The sequence below is a fragment of the Myodes glareolus genome, chromosome 3 (genome assembly GCF_982192425.1).
Source record: "Myodes glareolus chromosome 3, mMyoGla1.1, whole genome shotgun sequence".
NCBI classification, from domain to species: Eukaryota; Metazoa; Chordata; class Mammalia; order Rodentia; family Cricetidae; genus Myodes; species Myodes glareolus.
The window spans coordinates 73,599,936-73,624,680 of NC_142028.1; the positions used below are offsets into that span (position 1 = coordinate 73,599,936).

The 24,745-nt window shown below is 40.6% G+C and overlaps 1 protein-coding gene across 5 annotated transcripts in view; it reads right to left on the reverse strand.

The window, feature by feature from the left end:
* The window catches only part of Foxj3 (forkhead box J3), a 110,050-nt gene extending 91,047 nt beyond the window's left edge, over nucleotides 1–19,003 (reverse strand). For 2 of the 5 annotated variants that reach the window (XM_085686495.2, XM_085686493.2), the window contains exon 1: nucleotides 18,849–19,003. The gene's annotated coding sequence lies outside the window, so the exon portion shown is untranslated. Of the gene's footprint in view, nucleotides 1–18,126; nucleotides 18,148–18,848 lie in introns of those variants that run through there. The other 3 variants (XM_085686494.2, XM_085686491.2, XM_085686492.2) reach the window with 2 other exon arrangements.
* Nucleotides 19,004–24,745: the final 5,742 nt, after the last annotated feature.

The window sequence follows — 24,745 nt, forward strand, 5'->3', positions numbered from 1 at the left end:
TGTGTAAGTGAATCATAATCAAAACACAAAAATCAGAAAGAGGTCACCCACAGCAAGATAGAGCAGAAATACAATCACAGTCAAACCACAGGGCTTAGGTCCAACGTTACCTTTTCCCTGCTGTTTTACTTCACAAGTAGTTTACCTAGCATTGTACTTTAAAAGTCAATATGCAGAGCGAACCTGTCTGTCTCCTCAGTTCTCCAACCATGCACAAAACACTGCCTACTGAAAATTTTAAACTTACCATTCCTAAAAATGACTCCACCATCATAAAACCTCAATCTTTTCATATAAGATGGCTCTCAGGGCTCTGCTATCTCAACTCTGTTAGAGCCAACAGTTCTAACTCTTAATACACCTTCTCTAAACACTCCTTTCCAAAGAAGTAACATTGTAGGTGGGTAGACCTTAATAAAAGACAAACATCTAGGACTTGATCTGTCCCTCTTCACCTCTACTGTGAGGCAGTAATCTGGACGCATTTGCTCTGCTGACCCAAACATCACCCATGGTAGTCTGTACTATAGGTAGGTGGTAATAAAGAGCTGTGGAATTAGCCAAAATTATTTTGACTCTTTAACTCTTTAGAAAGCATATTTTCCTCTACCAACTATATTTTTTTAAAAGGCAAAGGAGGGAGCTAGAGAGATGGCTCAGAGGTTAAGAGCAGTGACTACTCTTCCAGAGGTCCTGAGTTCAATTCCCAGCAACCACATGGTGGCTCACAACCATCTATAATTAAACCTGGTGACCTCTTCTTGTGTGTAGGCAGAATACTGTATGCATAATAAAAATAAATCTTTAAAAAAAAGGAGACTGAAGGTAACAGCTCAGTGGCAGACTGTTTACCTAACATGCTCAAGACCCTAAATTCAATCCCTAGAAACATACACACCTTTCAAAGTTTGAAGTTACCATGAACTTAGCAATTCTATTTATAGATATATGTATCTCCAAGACAATTTATATATTCCTTTAAAAATTTGTACTTAAACATTCCATAGCATTTGGCTATTCATAATTAAAGAACAAATGACTATCAGCTAATGAATAGGAAAACAATGTATATATCAATGACAACATATGTAACTTATTATTCTACCATAAAAAGAAAAGAATAATATCTTTTTATGTATTACAATATAGATGATTCCATTTATACAAACAGTCCAGACTAGCCAAGCTCTTATCTAGGACATGACAGTAGATGGCAATGTTGTTGCCAGAAGACTAGGTGTGAAGAACAGGTAAAGAGCAGTTGCTAAGAGTTGGTTACTGTTACAGTGGTTGACTACTGTATTTACATTTGTTCAATAAATCAGTCAACCCATTTCTTCCAGAATTGTGAAAAAGAAAGTTAAAACACTGTGCTAGTAAAATGATCCTTCAAGCCTGGCACCCTTGATTAATCCCCAGAATCCACATAAACTACCAACTCCACAAAACCAGCCTCTGATCTCCACACATGTACATCTGAACACAGACAATTTTTAAAGCAAGTTAAAATAAGATCTGTTTGAAACTGACCAGATCTCTAATCTAGTCTTTGTGTCTATTACTTCTATCTCAACAGAATTTAGAGTCAATTAGAAGAGCAAGTTATATCCAGAATGTATAAGTGTGTGTGTGTGTGTGTGTGTGTGTAATCTTCAAAACTCGGTAATCAAAAAAGTAACCTAATTTAAAACCAGGCAAACATTTCAACAGCCTTAGCTACAAAGACAGGCAGCTATCTAACAAATACACAGGTATTTAACATTATTCACCACAAAAGAAATACAAATCAAAACCATAATCACAGCAGGCAAGCTGGCCTGGGGGGGAAAACTAGTTATGAAAACCTGACTACCTGATTTTGACCCCCAGAAGCCATGGTGGAAAAAGTAGGAACACCTGCACCCAGAAATAAAATTTGAAATAATTTACAAATTTTAAACTTCTTTAAGTTCTTAAAATCCTTTAGTGCTAGTGCAAATCCTCTGAAAAAGTCCATCAGCCCATCAAAGCTAACTTATATTAATTCAGCAACCCCACTTCTGAGTTAAAAAAAAAAACCTCCCTGAATATATGAACCCAGAAGAAAAACCTAAACGAATTAAATCCTAACAACAAAAGAGTAAAACAATCCAGATGCCTACCAACTGAGGAGTGAGTGAATAGTGTGTTAAATATAAAAGTACTATGTTCATCCAGAACTGACAAAAAGAAATGATACATGCTACAACCGTGACAACATTATGCTAAAGGAAAAAAAGACACAAGCCAAAAACCTAATCATATGATTCCATTTCATTTATACAAAATATTCAAAACTGGGCAAATGTGAATTGATAAATAGACTCTCTTAGGGCTGCCAGAGAGGGGAGACAAAAAAGGAGGGTAGGGACTGGCTGCTGTGAAGTATGGAGTGTCTTAGAGGGGGAGGAAAAAGTTCTAAAATTAGACTGCAGTGCTATTTGCACCTGTGAGTATACTAAAACACACTGGATTTTGCACTTTAAGTAGATAAACTATATGATATGTGAATTATATCCCATCATATCTGTTTAGGGGGAAGAGTTCAGTAGCCATACACGTGTCTTTATTCTGCCAAGTTCCTGCTCTTTCCTGTATAGTACCTGCCACAAGATCCAAAGCTAGAATAGAAGAAAGTAAAGCAATGACTTCGCTAGAAAGCAATTCCCCTTAACAATCACTTTCAAATTGATCCATTCAACAGTGTGTTCTAAGGCCTCCATTATTTCCAAACCATACTCTAGTCACTAAACAATGATACAAATACAGCCCATTACAAAAGTTTGAAATGAGATGGGAGAGTTGGCGGATATGAACAATGCATACATGTATGAAATTGTCAAAAAATAAATTAACAATTTTTAAGGTTCATACAATCTAAAAAAAAAAAAGGAAAGGAAAAAGAAACCACTACTATTTCCTATGGACTAACTACATAGTATATGCCCCACTCCTGAAACGAATCAAGACCGAGAAGAAACAAGAGACAAACAAAATGAGTTGGGGGAGGGAGCAATCATTAGCCTCAGCTTTTAAGAGTTAAAGCGTGAAGTTTAAGACTGGCCCCTTTTTTTCCCTCTGCTTCAAACCATGCTCTTAAAGCAGGTGGTAAACACAAAGGAAAGAGAAGACTTCTTGACCAAACACAACAGAGTTGTTATAACTTATTCCAAACCCAAAACCTTACTTCCTGCAATTACAGAACCAGATCACAGGCCCCCTTCTTCAAACCAAATCATAACCAAGGCAAAGAGCAGAGGATTCTATTTTTGGGTCTGTCATTAACTCACTGACAATCCTGAAGCTCCAGTCTTTCTCCTCTGCTCAATAACATAACCGCAACATCCGGTTCTAAAAATCAAATCATGTGGTCCAATAAAGACCTTTTCTTTCTCCAATTTATATATTTATTTCCATGGGAAATATGACAAAAGCAAATTAAACCATGTTAATTGTTCAAATCACTTTTACTGACATTCGTTAAATGTTCAAAATCTATTTAAAAAAACTATCCAATCCCAATATATTAATAAGCCCTCCCATTTTAATTACTTTTAAAGGTATTCATTAAACAAAGATAAAACTAGCTTTCAGAGAGCTGAAGGGTTCCGAGCTTTAAATCTGAGCTCAGTTTATATTTAGAAAACTAACATGCCATTTCTCTGGATTCTGTATCTTTCTTTATCTTGGGCATTGGATTCATGTGCTTTGCCTAGTATAATTCAAAGCAAGAGTCTATATAGCCTTGAAAAGTAAAATGAACCTATCAGAACTTTCTGAACGTCAAGAGGAATAAATGCTGTAATGCCCCAAATGACAGGAAGCTATGGTCTACAATACCAGAATGAATAAAAATAAAAATGATCTCCCTGCTACCTAAAATCGTCTAAAAACTGCTGACTTAAAAAAAGTTTTCAAGACAGGATTTCCCTGTGGAGCCCTGGCTGCCCTGGAACTTTCTCTGCAGACCAGGTTGGCTTTGAACTCACAAAGATCACCTGCCTCTGCCTCCCTAATGCTGGAATAAAAGATGTGCCACCACTGCCCATCTATCATTTCTATTCCATTCCTAGAAATCCTAATTTATTAAAGCTGAACGAACCCCAGGGTGTCTGTTAATCAAAAGTTCTATCAGGTGATTCAGTTAATTCATGCACCGGGCAAAGTTATCAGAAAGGTTTCACATCATTTTCAATTCTGCTCAACCAACAGTGGCTGCCTGAGGTCAATTCTAAACAAAACCAAAAGGTAACTGATACTCACAGCTACTGTGATGGGAAAGCAGTTAACATGCAAACTGTGTACATGTGGTCCCCGATTCAAACCACAGAATGATTCGAACCACTAAATAAACAAGAGACCCAGATCAAGACATTCTCTTTCAACTGGCAGAAACTCTGGATTCAGGGAGGATAGGAATAGCAGGCTGGGTACATCAACTAGGATTCTCTGAATACTCATTATTAGTCCTAGAATAATACACAAATATATTTTTTTCTTCTCAAACATGTTTGTGAACTTGTTGAAGAATAAAAATGTTACATGCATGGTATGAACTTGGTTCTAGTTCCACTGGAGAAAGGTGGTATGATTCAGTGAGAACTGGATGACAGTTCAGAGGAGGAGCACATGCTTTGCAAGTATGAGGCTAAGAGTCCAATCCCTAGCACCATAATAACAATAAAACTAAATTAAAGTGGTTTTAAAAACAGCAAGTAGACACATGACTGACAGACCAGACCAAAAAGGGTATAATTTGGATTCATTCAAGAGATAATCAAGCATGGGTTTCTAATCAGGACATGATCAGAGGGATATTTTCAGATGATTCTAAAACTGAGCATGATGGCACAGGCCTCTTATCCTATTACTTGGGAGGTGGAGGTAGGAGGATCAAAAGTTCATGGTGGTCCCAGGCTCTATATTGAGTTGAAAACTATCCTGGACTATATGAAGCCCCACCATATAAACAAGTGAGTGAGTGAGTGAGTGAGTGAGTGAGTCAGTCAGTCAGTCAGTCAGTCAGTCAATGAATGAATGAATGAAGTTTCCATTGACCCCAATACCAAGAGGAAGGGTGGAAGGAGAAAAGGGGGAAGGAAGGCTATTGTAATTAAGGTATGACTCAGTTTCAAAAGCAATATAAAAGAATTTTATAAGAGACTGATAAAAGAACCATAAGAGTCAAATTACGACAAAAAGTAAAAAGGAGAAAGGTCAGGCATGTTGAGTCATGCCTAAAATGATGGCATTTGGTGGCTGAAGCAAGTGGATACTTCAAGGCTAGCATGGGCTACATAGGAAGCTCTAGGTCACTATCTGTGTTTCTTTCCCTGCTGCTGTGACAATATCCAGACAAAAGCAACTAAGGAGAGAGAAGTCTCATGGCTCAAGGTACAGTCCCTCATGGTGGGTGTAGCACGAATTCTAATTGGTCTCAATAAATAAAACCCAGAATCAGATAGTAGGGGTGAAAGCTGAAGGATCAGAGCAGTGCAGCCAGCCACTAGAGAGACCTTTTACTTCTACCAATGCTCAGACTAAAGGGTGACCCTGTTCTCCGACCACATCTCCAGACTGCAACTGTCTCCACCAAACCTCAGGCTGCACTGAGCTTTCTCCTTTCGCCTTATATTTCTCTCTCCAACCAGCCTTATTACTCCTGTCTCCACCTCCCTAGTGCTGGGATTAAAGGTGTGGGATGACCCCAAGTGTGTGAGCTCTGTTTCACTTTTAGACAGATTAAATCTTGTGCAGCCCAGGACGGTCTTGAACTAACAGAAGTCTCTCTGCCTCTGTCTCCCAAGTCCTGGGAGTGAAGGTGTGTGCCACCACTCCCTGGCCTCTAGTGGCTTAGCTCTGCACTCTGATCAGGCAAGCTTTATGTGTTAAAACATAAATAAAATATCAAAACAGGTGGGGAAGTCAGGGTGACAGAACCTGAAGCAGTTGGTCTCATGGCACCCACAATCAGAAACAGAGAGCATGAATGAGCACTACCTACTTTTTGCTCAGTTCTAGGATCCCAGTGTCACCCAAATAATAGCATCAAGATAAAACCCCACACAAAGGCATATAAAGAGGTCCATTTCCTTGTCAATTAATTCTAAATTGTTAGGTTGACAATTAATGCTAATCATCACAAACTCTCCAGGGTACATATAATGAGAACCCTGTCTCAGAAAACAAAGGAGAAGAGAGCTATGGTTTGGATAAAATTTAAACACACACATAACTAAACACAATACATGGACTTTGCCTGGATCTTGATTCAACTAAAAGCCAATTGTACAAGGCATTTTTAAATAATGAGAAATTTGGTTATGCACTGGAAATCAAAGATATCCATGAAATAGTTAATTTAAAGAGGACACACACGGATGCTTGTGTACACACAGGCACCCCACATACACACGAGGAAAAAAAAGAAAATACCATCAATTTTGCTAACTACAATAATGGCACTTACAATAATATATGAGTCTAGCACGATTGTGCATGCCTTTAATCCAGCAGAGGCAAATGAGTTTCCTTAATTTGAGGTCAGCCTGGTCTACATATCAAGTTCCAGGACAGTCAGGACTACTTAATGAAACCATGTCTCAAATAATACATTAGTAATAAGAAAAAAAATAAAAACTAACACATTAGTACAAAAGAAAACAAGACACCTGAATTATATACAAAAAATTTCAAGATTTGAATCTCAATAAGTGAGGATTTATTTTTATTTTATATACTTCTACATATATGCAATAGAGCAGATAGACTGAAGTCTTTGGGTATTATTTATTCAACTCCAACATTTGTACAATTATTTTTCTTTTCTTAAATTTCAGTAAGCAAAGAATGATTACCTGTGAGAAAATGGCACATACACAATCAGAAGAAAACAGGCACTCATTTGATAGCTCTACTAAGAAGAATTCTCTATGAATTTACTCAAATAAGTTCTTGTATATCAATATGGGAACTGAATATGTGCCAGGGTAATGTCTCAGCTACTAGAGAGAAGTAAACAGTCTTAGGCTCCATTAGAAAGCTAGTATCCAGACCAAGGAGGTTAACAGCTTTAAACTGTTCTCTTAATTCACAGTGGAGTACTTCTATGCTGTATTGAGCAGGGCATCTTAAGAGCACTTACAATGTTGAATGCTCACAGGGAAAGATTCATAATGCAAGTGAGGAGCTTAGAAACCAAAGTCCATGATTTGTTGTGGCTCGCACTTTTTATTCCAGCACTAGAGGAAAGGGGGAAGTGGATCTATGAATTTGAGGTCAGCCTAGTACACAATCCAAATTTCAGGGCAGCTAAGGCAATGTAGTAAAACCCTGTCTCCATTTAAAACAAAACAAAACACGAAAAAAAAGGAAACCATGTCAAGCATAGAATCACTGAAAAACTAAGAAACTAGGTCTATTAAGCTTGAATAAGAATATTTTCCAGCTTTGCAACTCACTTCTAATACATAGACAGCATATTGTTTTCCTGAGGCTTCCTACCTGTTAATGAGTATTCAAAAGAGTGAGAAAAACAGTACATTTTTTTCACTTCAAAAGACATCAAAATTTTCAATAACCTTAACTACTTTGTGAATGTACACGAAAAGACATCTAGTATTTTTCCAAACGTGATAATTTATTGATTTCCCACAATGATTCGCCACACTTCAAATACAAAGAAAACAACAATGAACATTGAATATCCTGGTACACAGTCTGGGAAGCTTCTTTCCCTCTCACTTCCATTATGCCTCATCTCTTAAATTTCTGGTTATTCTCTCAGCCTAAAATGCCCATATCTCATCTCATTTCAAATACTACCTATTCTAAGACACTTTCTTCATCAGTAGAAACAAAACCATTACTTTTACTTTTTGGTAAGTCCGTAGTTCATTATCCACACCTGTCAGTGGGAACAGAACTACTTCTTAACTGCCATTTGACAATGCCTTATATACATAGCATCAAAATATGTTGAAAAACATAATTTTTAAACACTTGAAGGGTTCTCTTATGAAAGAAGGCAGACTATGGGCACTATTGTTTCAGAGGAAAAATGATTGGTTAGAAGTACATTTTGCTTCAGTTAGAGTCTACATTAAACAAACAGGCTATCTTTTTTGTCCTTTTTAAACAGTCTTAAGTCTGGCACCCCTACTGGTGGCATTCAACTCACAACAGGTTAATGGCCTCAGATCTCTAGTGAACCTCCTGCCTCCTTTTCTGAGTTCTGGGATTACAGATGTGTACCATGCCATATTAGCTACATTTCAACTACCACTGACTACAGGCTTGGGAAGAGAAGCTAAATGGCCATACCTTAAGTGTTTTAATAGGACAGTTCACTGGCCTGAATGACTAATTTAATATTCTAGGACCTACAATTTATCTCATCATACCAGTTAAAAGGTAACTTAATACATACTATTTAAAGCAGTATCAAAATTCTTTCTCCCCCCCGGGGTGGGGGGTGAGACAGGGTTTCTCTGAAGCTTTGGAGCCTGTCCTGGAACTTGCTCTTTAGACCAAGCTGGCCTCAAACTCACAGAGATCCACCTGTTTCTGCTTCCCCAGTGCTGGGATTAAAGGCGTGCGCCACCACTGCCTGGCCAAAAAGATGAAACATGAAATGCCTTGTTCTGTACTACTTTACTGAATACAACATGTTCTGAACAGTAAGTACAGTCAGATGCCATCTAACATTTCTCACATACTTAGTGCTGGTCTCACCAGATGACATCACTAGTAACATCACAACCATCAATGTTTGCACAAGCATACTCTGATGGTTCCCAGTGACAGTCATCTAACATTCCTCAGAACATGGCCCCTTTCATTAGGTTAAGAGAACTGCAGAGAGGATAAATACAGAAAGACACAGTCTCTATCCTTTAAGAGTAAATATAAGTATCTTTGTGGGGGAGGTGTTCAGCTTTTAAAGCAGGATTGTACTACTTGAAATTCTGCCACTACTAAAGTAGGGTCTTTTTTCCTTTTTTGTTTTGTTTTGTTTTGGAAGGGGAAGGGGGCCGAGATAGGGTTTCTCTATGTAGCCTTAGCTCTCCTGGAACTAGTTCTGTAGACCAAGATGACCTCAAACTCAAAAGATCTCTGCTTTCCGACTGCGAGAATTATAGGCGTGCGCCACCACTGCCCGGCTGAGTAAGATTTCTTAATCACAGTATCAAAACAAACCTGCTAACCTTCCATAAATCAGAAAACCTAGGTCGTCTATCTCAGTAACAAATGTTCCTTAGAGGATCAAGCCTGGAGGCACATACCATAATTCAAGCATTTGGGATACTGAAGCAGAAGGACTGTGGGTCAAGGCTAGCCTGAGCTATATACCAAGATCTTGTCTCAAAAACAGGGAAGAAATGCTACTTAGATGAGGGCATTCTTGGGTTTGGGAATTTGTTTTGACATTCATCATTTATGGGTATGGAGTATGTGGTCCTGGAGGTCAGAAGGCAACTTTGGTTCTCTCCTTCTTTCCAACTCAGATGAATCCTAGGGATCAAATTCAGGTTGTCAGACTTGGAGCAAGCAGTATTTGCCCACTGAGTCACGTCACCACCCAGGTTCAAGGTCATTGCTTTGGATCAATGGTTCTCAGCATTTTATTGTAAATAATCATGAGGCCATTAACTCCTCTTAAAGCTATTTATCCTCACCCTAAATGCATCAAGTTCCTCAAACAGGCTAGATACTGCCTTTCCAGTTAAAACTGAGTCATCAGAAGCAATCAATCACAGGTACCACTGACAGGAAGGGCAGCTATATGCCATCTCTCCCAAACTAATCAATTGTGGCCTTTGCTGGCTGGGACCCTACTTTTTACTTTTCTGGATATAAACAGATGACAAATACATGAGCAATCAAATAAGAATCAAATAAGAGAAATGAATTAATTCACTGTTCCTGGATTGAAAACAGTACCTTAAATAAACACTAACAATTTGATTTTTTTTATTAAAAAACTGCCAGAGAATGGAAATAGGTTAAGCAAATCTTAGGTCTAATTTTCATTGCAAACTAGACTTACATTTCAGGTCACTTAATTGCGAAATAATAACTACTGCATGTAAACCTGAGATTTTCAATTTGTTTCTGAGGGAAAGAAATAATTTCTTGGTATAAGAAAATTCTGATGCAAAGAAACCTTAAATCACCTAATACACTCACAACTTGATCCATAATACTATAATCAAGTAATTTATCAAACCAATTTATTTATATAACATCTTAGCCAATAGATGGACAGTATCAAGTATTTAAACCACTCTTCAAAAAACTCAGTTTTCCAATTTGTTATCTGAATCACAAAAATCAAACTTTATGAATGAAACATGTTCACTGTATAGAAAGGTTCATAGAAAATTTAAATTAGCCACTGTCGTGCTTTCCTCCCGTTCTGGTTTTTGTTGTTCTGTTTCTATTCAGTAAAACTTCCTTTGTATACTATTAGTCTTCTTACCTACCAGGCAACAGACAATAGGTCTCACTCAGTAATCTGGACACCCGCACTAGACCATCTTACAAATATAATTTCTCTAAAATATATTGGCATATACTTCCATTTTGAAAGAAAGAGGGTGAGAGACGTAACTGCTACTTAGCAATCCTTAAGTTCCCATTCTGATTCTTCCCTACCTCATCTCCAAAATAGAATACTAACAGCAGAGGTGTAGACTCGAGGAAGAATGCTTCCAATGACTAGAAATGGACCTAATTTAACAAAAAAACTGTCCCCATTAATTTTACATGAAGCTTTACAATATCATAAGATATGCTCTTATCTAAAGAATTGGATCCATTTGGGACCTCCATGGCCTTTCACTTCCACTTCAAAAAAATCTAAAGTCTGCTCCCCACTATAATTTTGTTAGTTTTCTACAAAAGAAAGAAAAAGAAAAAAAGTACAAGCCTAGAGGAGAATACAGGAAATGGGTTCCTGTATCAGCTCTACTAACAGTAACTGACACTTACTCTCGTCAAGACTTCATGGTTACCCTGTAAGGCTCCAAAATCCAATATTAATCATCACCCAAGTGAAAGGTGAAATATTTCAGAAGCACACATGCTCTAAATAATATGAAACAAAATTTCCTGATACACAAGCATTAATATTTCTAATGGTATTTGCTATCCATTTATACATAAGATAAAAACATCAATCTATTTCATATCTTACCTGTCTAGCCTGTGTTACAGATTCAACAACCAAAGGAAAATACCAGAAACAACACTTACTTCCTACCCCAACAGTATGCCCACCTTCAAAGAATCAACCTACCTTTGACTGCTGTGTGTTAATTGCTGTGACTATAACTCATTCCCAAATGTTCTAAAGCCAAGCAACACAAACTTTATTTTAATTCAATAATCACCCAAAATCTAGAATGTACAATAACCTATTTTTATCATACTATAACCTCTTCCCAAATTCATTCTCTGTAAGCAATCAAAATGTGAAACCGCGTCTGAAAGCCAGCAGTCTTACCTACCACTACATTCCTCTAACAATCTCACAGTAACTATTACAAACTAAGCTCTATTGATGGTTTAAAAGGTCAGGTCAGGTCTCAACATTAGACAAAAGTAGATTCCGATTTCTGGGGTTTTTAATACGTACATACTAGTACTAAACTCTTCAAATCAATCAGAAGACTAATCTGAATGTGATCCTATCCCACTAAACAGGACTCTTGCTGACTAGGAATTCAGTTGACAACTCTTCACTTTGTACTCCAGGTAAAAATTTTGACTGAAAGTCAGTTGACTAAATAAGTAGAGTGTCCTTTAGACACAGTCATCAAGGAACGATGGCCAGCTCTTCAACTGAGCTCAACTCTTCTCTACATAGGATTTGAAAATAATGAAAACAACACAGGCAGTTTGTGCTATCTCTAACAATTCTCTTGGACTATATGCTATTATACTTATTTAGTATGTATGTAGGGGAGGGTACAGGCATGCCATGGTGCCTATATGACGGTCAGAGAACTATTTGTGGAAATCAGTTCTCTCCTTCCACTGTGTGGGTTCTGGGGACTAAACTAAGGTCATCAATCTTGACAACAAGTACCTTTACCAACTAAGCTACCTCACCAGCCTTTTTTAAAAAAATGTTATTCATGTATGTGTCTGTGTCTGTGTGTGTGTGTGTGTGTGTGGGTGTGGAAACAAGTTCAAGACTCAAGCTGGAACAGATGCCAGAAGGTGTTGAATCCCTTGGAGTTAGGAGTAAAGGCATTTGCAGGATATTGGGCTTGTTACATGGGTACTGGAATCCAACTCCAGTCCTTATATTAGGAGTGCACAGCAAGCACTCCTAATCTCTGAGCTACTTGCCAGCTAAGACTGTCTTCTAATGGTTCCTCTTACTACACTTCATAAGTATGAATCTGTCATAGAGTACTTCACTCACTTAAGAGGGAAAATAAAGACAGTGTGGTGTTAATACAGATCCAATCACACCAAAATAAAATATTAGAGTTATGGTAAAATTCTTTAAGCAACTGAAGTAGCCTAGAAAGTATTAGAAACTGGGTCTACAAAGGGTATGAGTAAAAGTTCTTATCTTATTATAGTATTAAAATCTGGCACCACAAGTCATTTGTTTTGACCTAACTGTACAAGAATATTTATAAGTTTGAAAAACATCAAATTCTCATATATCAAATAGTGTAGCCAACAAAGGTACCTATTAGCAAAAGGTTACTTAAAATAAGTAAAGTGAGTGCCATTGTTATAAATATAAGTACAACATCTGGTTCCTTGCAACAAAGCTATTTCCATATACCAACAGATGGCCCAGAGTAATAATGTTTTGCTGATCTGGTTATAAAGAATTCTATTAAATCAAAAATCCTGTACAACGATACCTTTCCCAATTTCAATATAAATCAACCTCTTTAACCAAAACACTGTACTTTGGTTCTTTTTTGTACACTGAAATATAGTTATGCCAATTAAGATGGTCAAAAATGTTGAAAGTTATAAAATCCTACTGTGAACATTTTCCTGAGTTTTGAAGAGAAAGAAGCAGAGTGCCTACTTTTGAGCTAAAATGGAAACAAAATATGCATTAAAAGAAGGCTGTTGACAGTGGGAGGGTGGTGGGAGGAGGGGCAGAAATGGAAACTTTTATAATTTAATAAAATTACTTTTAAAAAAAAAAGGCTGTTGACAGAGGGGCAAATAAGCTTTGGCCCTCAACTCGAAATTTCTGAATAGCATCAATGAGGGAGGCTACAGGTCAGAAAACACCAACAGTGAAGAGCAATGAAAGTATGTAGTTTTTAGCTGAGAAGCTGTTAGGACAAACAAAACACACTGATGTCTAAGCATCTATCTTATTTTAGCTCCACATTAAAAGAAATATTCATGCAATGTCAAGTCATTTTCACTGCTTCTCCAACTACATTCAAAATCTAATATTCGTATTCTGGCCATGCTCTTCCTTGAAATGTTACCTTTTATTAATTCATAATCAGTAAGCAAAACAGTATAGTGATTATTCTAAATTCTGAAATTAGACTGTGAAGCTTCAAAACCTGGTTCTTTCCATTCCTAGCTATGTATCCTTAAGCAAGTTATTTCACCTTTCAGTGTCCATTTCCTCACCTGTAAAAATCTGATAAAGCCTATTCCTTAGGGATTATGAGGATCATATAGTGAATGTATTCTGAACACTTCTCAAACATTAGTTCAGTTATTACTAACATCACCTATTATCATCACATTAGACACTATTGAAGGCCAAGAGGAAGGACAGAAGTATAAAATCGCTCATCTAAACAGAGCAAACAAGCAACAGAGTTCTGCTTAGTCTTCACTTTGAGTGCCAAAGAGTCATCATGAAAATTCACTAATTCCCAGGTTGAATGTGGTGGCTCATACCTATACTATATCCCAACACCAAAGAGAAGAGAAAGAAAATAGCTTCATGTTCAAGAGTTGTTTTTTTTTTTTTGCAAAGGGGGGGAGACACCAAAAAAATGAAGTGATTTCCCCAAGTGATATGGATTTAAGTCCCCTTGACTCTTCAGAAATTTACACGGGGATCCTTTAAGTAGCAAAAAATAGTAGAAATAGCAAAAGAAAAAAAAATTAACCAAGATGACATCTGTTCCAGCACTTCAAGTGCAATCCTGAGCAAGTCACCTAAGACAAGGCAGTTCATCCAAAATATGTTTGTACTACACTGCAGGTTTGCTGCGTGATCAAATGAGACATAGATATAGATATAGATATATACATATACATACACACACACCATGAAAGCTCTACACTTGTTCAAGGACCAACCATGGTTTACTCCCCTTTAGACTCCTAAAGCCTGGTAGAGCACAGTAGAGATTATAAACTAAAAAATAAGCCATAAGAAGAGTTAGTTGGTAGAGTGAAAATTATGTAACAATGATGAAGGGTTTAAATGAGTTAAGAATGGATAAAAAAATATAGTACTGTATATGTGGCAATAAAAGGGACTGAAACACCAACATATTACATCAGTAACCCTTAAAACAAGAAAAAAGTCAGACACAAAAGACTGCCAAAGCTGTTGGGCAGTGGAGGCACAGGCCTTTAATCTCAGCACTGGGGAGGCGGAGCTCTGTGAGTTCAAGGCCAGTTCTGTCTACTGAGTTCCAAGACTAGGCTCTGTAGCTACTGAAAAACCCTGTCTCAAAATAAACAGATAGATAGATAGATAGATAGACAGACAGACAGACAGATAGATAGATAGATGGATGATAGATAGATAGACAGATAGACAGATAGACAGACAGACAGACAGACAGACACCCTGTCTCAAAATAAATAAACAGAGAGGGAGGAGGGAGAGGGAGGGAGGGAGAGGGAGAGGGAGAGGGAGAGAGAGAGAGAGAGAGAGAGAGAGAGAAATGAACAAATAAAATAAAGACTGTCAATGTCTGTCAAACAGTGTGATCCTTTGGGGCATGGTGGTGAAAGCCTTTGATCCCCCAACTCAGAAGGCAGAGGCAAGAGATCTCTGGGAAAAAAGAGAGAGAGAGAGAGAGAGAGATCTCTGGGTTTGAAGTCAGCCTGGTCTACAAGAAAGATTTCAGAACAATCAGAACTACACAGAGAAACCCTATTTGAAAACAAACAAACAGGTAAAAAAGTAGAAACTATCTTTAGAACACTAGTTTTGTTTTGGGGTTTTTTGTTTTGTTTTGTTTTTTTGGTTTTTGTTTTGTTTTCCAGAAAGATTTCCTCTATGTAGCCCTAGTTGTCCTGGAACTCACTCTGTAGACCAGGCTGGCCTCCAACTCAGAGATCCTCCTGTCCCTGCCTCCTGAATGCTGGGATTAAAGGTGTGCAGCACTGCCCAGCTTAGAACACTAGTTTCTTTTCTGAAGACAAACTCATTTTTTGAGAATTGAGTGACTCTGATATGATCAATAATAATCCCAGAGGAAACATTAGGAGAAAATACTAAAATATTACCATAGCAGCATAAAATCTCTACAGATCATGTGAAAACAATTTATCAATCTGTACCTTCCTTTCAAAATTCCTTCTGGTCTAGTTCAATCAACTTTACATTAAGTCTGCTGTCCGTGAATTTTAAAACTGAATTAAATATTGTCAACAATCCTACCTTGTAGAAAATCTTCCTATTCTTGGCTTCTGTTGCAGAAACTGCTTCCTGGTTCTTCTCAGAATGCTTCATTTTCCTATAAGACTACTGTAAAACCTCAAATTCCTCAGGGTTCCCCCACTGTCCTACAGTCCTCCTGACAAACATCTACTCAAAGTGCTTTACTACCACTTACAGGCCCCATCACTGCAAATCTACATCTCACCTGACTACCCACCATAAATGATGATTATGGTTAGGACCATGCCCTAAGTCACTTCATGACTACAAGACTTAAGATGAAGACTTAATGAATTAAATATATGTAAAGAGCTTATAATAATTTCAGGAATACTGTAAGCATTCAATAAATGTCATTTATATTTCACACCCAGTTTCTTGTATCAGGACATCATCTTAATCCTAAAACTGTCCAAGAATATTCTAGTCAGTTTCCCTACTTCCTGCACTCAGCAGACACTGAAACCTTCCTTGGATACAATATACACTGATTGTTTCACTGTCTTGAGAAAGCACTATAGCACCCTACAAAGCCAAATCCTCTATCCTTGACCATCCTCAACCAATGTACCCTAGGCAAACTTCTAAGTATGAATATTTATTCACCAATACAATGCTCTGTGACAACCAAGCTACTTAGTATCTCATGTAACCAACCAGCCACTTTTCCGCCTTTACAAGTCCCTTAATCTCTTGAACAAGTCTCTTCCCCACTGGAAATTCCTTTTTCACACCACTTACTTGGGTCAAAAGTAAAGGCTGTATATTACATAGGAACGATGGGATGTATAAGGCTGCTTCTCCAAAAAGTAGAGACGTCTACTCCTTTTTCAACAGAAGTTGAAGCTTTCAGACACCATTTTAATACTGTCTCTTTATTTACTTCACAGCATGGTGCTTTACACAAGTATACAAATGCTGACTGCCTTACTATTAAAAAATACACCTCAGAATATATCAGAACAACATTCTATTTTTCACAGCCCCACCCATAGTTAGCATTATGAAAGCAGAATCTGTATTTAAATACTTTTATTCAACATAGAAGGAAAAGGAAGAATATGCTGACACTTGTATCAGATAAAAAGGGAAAAGGCAGTATCAAAAATACATTTAAAGACTACAATGTAACCAGGCGGTGGTGGCACACGCCTTTAATCCCAGCACCCGGAAGGTAGGGGCAGGCGGACATTTGTGAATTCGAGGCCAGCCTGGGCTACAAGAGCTAGTTCCAGGATAGGCTCCAAAGCTATAGAGAAACCCTGTCTGGGACAAAAAAAAAAAAAAAAAAAAAGACTACAAAGACTACAATGTAGCCACTTACAGTAGTGACACAGGCCTGTAATTTCATGTAATTTCAGTACTTGGGAGATGAAGGCATGATCAAGAGTTCAAGGTCAGCCCTCACCATACTGAGCTAGAAGCCAGCCTGGGTCTAAAATAAATTTAAAAAAAAAAAAAAAGGAATGTGAAAAACAAGAGAATACTGGAAATTTTCACAAGTAAAGAGTGACTTCAAAACAGTTAAGTTTTATTTTACCCAAAACTAATAAACTGAGAGCCAAAATAAACATTCTTGATCTCGTCCACAAAACATCTAATAAAGGCATGAGAATTCCCCAGCAGCACAAAACAAGCACAGAACAAGCGTCACCTCAATTCCAATCAAAACCAAACAGGAAAGAGCAACCTCCAAGCTCATCTAAAAACTCAGAGTCGATCACATCTACAACCCTTCCTAACATAAAGACAGGGAACACTTGGCCTGAGGGAAAAAAAAAAAAAAGAGGGGTTAGTGGGAGCAGTTATCATTTTCTCCATAAATACATGCATCTGTCACGCTACTGGAAAGAGCAATCTGTGGTCTCCAAGGAGCAAAACACGGCCAAGATGGAAACCTTAACCTGGAAGAGATATTAAAGGGAAAGTAAAACAAAGCAAAACAAAAACAACACGTGTTTCAAAGCCAGTGTTCAAAAACGGAGCCCAACAGTACCTAGTGCATTTCAGAAAAGTGGAATAATGGAACTTCCAGGACAGTCGAGTGGAACTGCCTAGTCTGTCAGGCAAAGGAAAGCTATGTATGTAACTAACTCCCAAGAGAACATTACCTGCTTTCTCACTGGGGAACATAACACAAGGAGAAACTAAAGACAAACAGTGAAAGGCGAAATTAGGCCCACCAATCTCCAGCTCCCCGACACGACTCGCTCAGGATTCTAGCAACAACCACAGACTGGGAAACATTAGGACACAGAAAATAGAACGGAGAAAGGAAAACCGTGCACATCAACACATCAGTAGCAAGAGCTTGCTCTCTGGGGGATTAAGCGGTAGTGAAAAGAACAGGAGCTACTGGGGTTGAAAAGATGTCAATGAACTAAGGTCTGGTATGTCCCCTACTGGTCTCAATTTCGTAAGAGTACAACTCTTAATTCTTCCATCAAACAACAGTCAAGCTCAGCAAAACTGACCTTAACACCTTCCACACTGCCGTGAAGAAATCACAAATCACGGGAATGGGGAGAGGTGTAAAGCGGGGTGGGGGTACCATCCCGCTAACTCCCTCTTGACCAACTGCAAAAATGGAGGGGGTGGGAGGGACGGGACACTACCACGTGGGCAGGATGCAACACACGCAGGACAGCAGCAACACGTCCGCAGGCGAAGGCTGCCTTTGCCCCAATGCCAGAGAAGGACGCGACGACGGGATAGACGGGAAGGCGGGACCCTCGCCCCGGGCTCCTCACCCCCGCAGGGCACCCCCGACCCGCGGGGCAGTGGCCGCGGTCCCGGCAGAAAAACGCCCGGAGCGTGAAGGGAGGACGGCGCATCGCGCCGGGAACGGGACGAGCTCGGGCTAGGCGCCGGTCACCGAGCGACGAGGGAGCGACTGTCGCGGTCCTCCGCCGCCCCGGCATCCGCGGCGCGGGCCCACCTGGGGGAGGGGCAGGCGCAAGCGGCGTCGGGCTGAGGGGCAGCGGCAGCTGAGGAGCAGCACCGCGGGCGAGGGAAGACCGCCTCCCGCCCGGCCCGACCCGGCCCGGAGCCCACTGCGGGCCACGGGGAGCGTGCGCGGAGGGAAGCGAGCGCCGCTCGCCCTGGGCAGCCCCCGCCCGCGTCCCAGGAGATGCCCCAGCCCCGCCTCCCCGCCCGCCGCCCCAGCCTGGACGAGACCCTGGCGACGCATGCTCACCTCAGGCTGCGCAGGCCGGAACGGCCCGGCCGAGCCCCCGGCCGCTGCGTGCGTCTCCGTTCCCCGCGAAAGGTCCCAACGGCGCCCTTAGAGAGCGGCCCAGGCCCGGAGCGGCGCCGAGAGCGGCGGCGGCGGCGGGAGCAGCCAACATCCGGGGCCGCGCACCCGGAACTACTTCCCGGCCCGCTCCCTCCCACCCCCGCCTCCCGCGACGTCGCAGCGCTGCCGGCCCGGCGTCCTCCGCGCCACGGCCCGCCCCGTCGCGGATACCGCGATGTGAGAGGGATTCCTCCGCGGGGACAAGTAGTGCCCTGGGCCCCCGCGGCTCTGCCTGCTCGTGGCCGGCGAGAACCGGCGGTGGCCGGTACGGAAGGCTTTGCCGCGCTCGCGCCGCAGGCTTAAGGGCGGCCGGAGCGGCCCCGGGCCCTCTCCCGGGATTCCAGCGCCTGAGGAATGCACCTCGTGACCTCCCCTCCTTCCAACCTCTGCCACTGCGCGGCCCCGACAAGCACACAGCTTAGATTTTCCCGGCCGCCACCGGGGCACTTTGGACCTTGCTTGGGGACACGCGTCGTTCGGAACAGCAAGAGCGGGGTTCGAGGCCCCTCCCTACCAAGGCATGTCATCTTGTCTTTGCCCCTGCCGCGTCATCCTCTCCATCTCGAGTTCGCTGGCCAGGTCGTGGCTTTGCTATCAACAGGTGGAGCATTTAGCAGGGTTGTTCAGATTGATAAACTTTGGACTTTTTCACCTTACCTCTGAACTCCAGCATTGACTATCTGGCCTGTCATTTTACACATAATTATCTTGGGAGGTATTACTTGCTGTCGTTAAGTCACGTCCTACTCTGCAGCACCAAGAACAATTGTGTACTCACAGCAGGTGCTCAGTGTTCGTACATTCGATTGTTTGGATGGATGTCAGTGAATCTGGTTGAATGAGAAAGCCAGGTTCTGAGAGAATTGTTCCCAACAACTCTGCTGAGCTAAGGCAGCGGGAAGCCCCCCTCCATGCCATCATCAAACATTGAACACTTTTCATCTGCCAAGCAATGGGAATTCAAAGTATCCATTTTTCTCCCTGATAACTCCCACTGGTGTTGTGAAGGTTTATCCACTCATTGTCCCACAAAGACTTTCCCATCTCTCTACCCGGCACTACTTCAGTGCTTAAGATGAATCGGTGAACAAGAAAGGGGGGATAAAAATAAAAAGAACTATGTAATATGTCAGAAAATGTTGAAAATGTAGGGAAAACGCAGGTCAAGACAGCTGTGTGGAACATTAGAAGGAGGATAATCCTTTTAAAGAGCTGCCTGCATGAGCCACATTCATAAGACAACTTGAGTCAGAGACTCAGTATAGTTGTGGTTTAAGTCCCTGTGAGTGTTAGAAGTAGTGAGGCTAGGGGAAGTGAAAGAGAAAGACAGGAGATCCTGTGGGCAGTCTCTACAGAGCTTTAAGCAGAAGTGAAGGCTCTGCTTAGAGTACACGGTAGGAAGTCAGACTTGACATCATCCAGGGACAAGGTGATGATCGCATCAGGCTTTCTTTCGGACTACCAACTAGCTCCCAAATCTTGACACTTGAGACATTATCAATTATGCATGTTTAGCCTTAATGCTTGTCCCACTAGCTCTTGTAACTTATTTATAACCTGTTTGTCTTCATCTACATTTTGCCTCGGAGATTCTTATCTTTCTTTCCTTCTGTATGTCCAACTTTTCCTGCTTCCTTCATGGCTGACTGGCACCAGGCGTCTCCCTCTTTTCTCCCTAGCCTAGATTCCTCCTCCTACTTATTCTTTCTGCCTGCCAAGCCCACCTATCCCATACTGCCTAGCTATTAGCTCTTCAGCTTTTTATTAGACTATCAGGTGCCTTAGGCAGGCAAGGTGAAACAACACATCTTTACATAACGAAATACAGCATAGACAAATGTAACACATCTTTGCTTTGGTTAAAGTAATATTCTGCAACAGATGACCTAGACTTGAACAGTACCATGCAGGAAAATAAGATACGGGCTCTATGCTTTTAAGGATTCATTCAGTCTAAGGGCTAGTAAGATAGCTCAGCAGGTAAAGGCAATTGCTTGTCTCACAAGCCTGGTGACGGGAGTTGAAGCCCTGGAACCCACAGAAACATAAAAGAACCAACTCCACATGGTTGTCCTCTGGCCTCCCCGCATGTGCTGTGGCAAGTGCCCATGCACACGCACTCCCACACACACCACAATAAATAATTAAAAACTATATAGGTGCATTTATGTATAACTTCAGCACTGGGTAGGATATGGGGGAGGGTCATGAGCTTGAGGCCATCCTGGGCCACATGGACCCTGTCTCAGCTACAAAGAACTCAGACTAATGGGAAATAAGTAGACTGATTCCATAATGCCATAATGATAAGGAAAATACAGCCCCAAAGAGGATGCTCCCCCACCCCATTTCCCAGCATTCCTGAGAAAGAGTAGACCATTCCAGAGCTTCAGTTCATCAAGGGAATAAGATCTCCTGGTTTGCTGGTCTATTGGGTGGATCCTCAATTGAACATAACACCAGCCTTCCCAGCTTTTCAGGTCTCAAAAGACCACCTTCCTCCACCTGAGCTATAGACAGAGCTAAAGAACAGCCTGAGTCACGTATTTAGAGAGATAAATACAGCTGTTCCCATTTATCAGCGGGGAAACTGAAGTCAGGAGTCACCAGGGTTTAACCTGAAGCTGAGATCACGACTATAAAAGACCACAGTCAGGAATCTCCCTAAGACACTTGAGAGTCAGCCAAAAGACGGAGTTAAAATGTACAAGACACTCGTACACTTGGCTCCAAACTCACTCACTACCTCTTCTTACAAGTCATGGGCAGGACATGTCTCACTGGTTTGCAATTCTGAGATACTGCCTGGAAATGTTCATTCTGGTTTACAGTGGGCATAGAACTTGGGGAAAGAACAGATTTACGTACCTGCTAGGATGGGGTGGTGAGCCACTACTTTTGAGGAACAGAACCAGAAGCCATAGAGATTCAAAAGGTGGAGAACTAATAAAATTGTGCTTTATATGAGACTCCTGCTACGTGAGTAAAATATAACTGATCTGGCCACAGAAACAAAAGATTAATAATGGTAAGAGGACAGGTGGATCTATTTGTTTTTCTTTAATAACCTATTAACCATGGATTTCCATCCCATAACATTGTATTGTACACCTTAAACATACACAATAAAATTAATTTAGTTTTTTTTAATATGCAGCGAAGTACACACACAGTGCCCATAGCAACAAGAAAGGTTCTGGGACCTTGCAAGAAAGAAATGTCTAAGATGTTGGAAGGGCAGACCTAGGTACAATTCTAATATTCCTTAACTTCCTGCATTGCCTCTTGTTGTAGAATATTATTTTAATGTGGTGTTAACATTCGTTTATGCTCTGAAACATTTGTTTCAAGATGTAAAGATGTGTCGCTTTTGTTTACACTGCATTTGTTGAACTCTGTGAAGCTGTGATTCTTTGCCTGTCTAAAACACCTGATGGTCTAATAAAGAGCTGAACAGTCAATAGCGAGGCAGGAGAAAAGATATGCAGGATTGATAGGCAGAGAGTATAACTAGAAGGAGAAATAAGGAGGGAAAAAAAGGAACAAGAGAGAACAAGGAGAGGAGGACATCGGGGCCAGCCAGCCACACAGTAAGATTTACAGAAGCAAAAGGTAGGTGGGATAATTTAAGAAAAGCTGGCAAGAAATTATCCAAGCTAAGACAGAGCCAATATAAGTAATAGTAAGCCTCCAAGCATGTATGATTTATGTGGGAGCTGGGGGGGCAAGTGCCCCAAAAGAACCAAAGAGTAAATAGCAACCAACTACATTTTGGTGCCCAACATGCGGTTAGAACAAAGAATAAAAAAAACAACCAACAGCCTATATCAAATTTAGTTTCTCTCCACCTCTGTTCCTGCATCTACAAACTAGAAACTAATCACAGAGACCTAGCCAAAGAGCTTGTGAACAGGCTTTCATCAAGTCAGAGTCCCCAAGGACAGCTGTTCACGATATACACGGGTGAGAGTCAGCATAGGAAAAGAGCAGTTTGCTCTCCTAGGAGGTGCAGCAGGTAGGTTGGGAGGGAAGGTAAGGTTGGAGCAGGCCAGCCTTCAAAAAGGAGATGGTAAGTCTGGGGATTAAGAGAGATTGTGCAAAGCAGAGAGATGAAGTTGTTATTGTTGTTTATTGTTTGCAGTCTTTCCCCAGCTTCGTGTAGATTGTAAATTCTCTGGAAATTTACACACCAAAGATTAGGCACAAGGAGTACTTCAATGGCAGGATGTTTGTTTGACAAGTGTGTGACTCCACAACCACACTAGATAAATGAGATTCCTTCTGATACTTTTCTCTGTATTTGTTACAAAAGAAAATAGGAAAATGAAAAATGAATTTAAAATGAGCCAAGATTTGCAAGAGGGAGAAGAGAGAAACATGAGGCAGGGTCTTCCAGATTCCCTGGGTATCTTTCCATAATACATAATTTCATGTATTAGATGCAAAAAAAAAAGCTACACATAGGCCATTGGAAGCTCTTAGCACTGCTTACAGCTACTTAATCACAACACTTGAGTATTAGTCACTATGCATACTTAAAGAGCAGTCAACAATCATTTATCAAGTGCCTACTCATTCCAGGCATTGTACTAAATATCAAGGAGTTAAACATGAACAGATAAACAATTCATTTCAATGCAGTTCAACAGAGACTTGTATTTACTCCATGGAAACATGGAAAAGGCAAGGCAAACTTGAGTTTGGTGTAGGAAGCTGTAGACCTGAGGAGACAAAGCTTCCCCCTTAAAAGGTTAGGGTGAGGTCAAGTCAATAAGTGAGCAGAAGTTTTCTATCTAGAGACAGCAGCAGCCTTGGGTATAGAGAAATACTGAAGTGGGGTGAGAAAACAAAACAACTTGTACAAACTGGAAAAGGATGGGTGGATACAAGAAGAGCCAAGCCGCAAAAATGAGCCTTTTAAATGTTCATTAAATCCTCATGGCTGATGGCAATAACTAACTCCTGGAGCTAGACTACATTGCTCTATGTAAACTACCCTTAAACTGAGTTTTTCCCTCTGATAGCTTGACTTTAGCTTCTGGCTGTATAGGTCAAACAAAAGGTAGTTTTCCCAAACGGCATGAGCCAAGCATTTTGGGTAGAAAGATCCATCTTAGACTCCAGTCCACCATCACCAGTAAGAGGCCAAAATAATTTACTTGCTAATCTGACGACAAATTTGCACTAGTATATTACACACACGGGGGTGAAGGGAGGGGGAATCCTCTGTTTCCTGTAACCTGCCTCAAATCTTGGCTTACTTCCACTCTCAGAATCAACCAAACTAGTTAAAAACAATGGGAAACACAAAGGCGCCACGACAGCTGAGCAAATATGTAGATTGAATGAAGAAGTTACATTCAGCATAGGCAATAGCATAGATGAAATGATGCTTCAAAGAGTAAGCCAATGGATGTTCAAATAGAGTGGCTGCAAGGACAGTTCTCCTTTCACCAGTTAGTGATATTTTAGGGACTGTTACAATGAATGGAACCTGGATAGCAAAAAAAAAAAAAAAGTCAAGATTTGCAGCTCAATATATCTTAATCCTCTAGGTGCAAATTTGAAAATTAAATGATTAGCTTCAAGGCATGACACTAATGCCTGATTGTGTGTCTTATGTACTAAATAGGAACCTTCAAGAAGCTCCAGTGCTGGGAGGTGCTGTGGGAGCACATTCCACTCCTTCAGCCAATAGCCTTTAAGATATCAGCCAACTTGGGCGTGGTCTCTTATACTGTAAAAGCAGCTGTAAAACGTGTGCTCTCTCTCTTGCTTCCAGGTCCCGCTTCCGACTG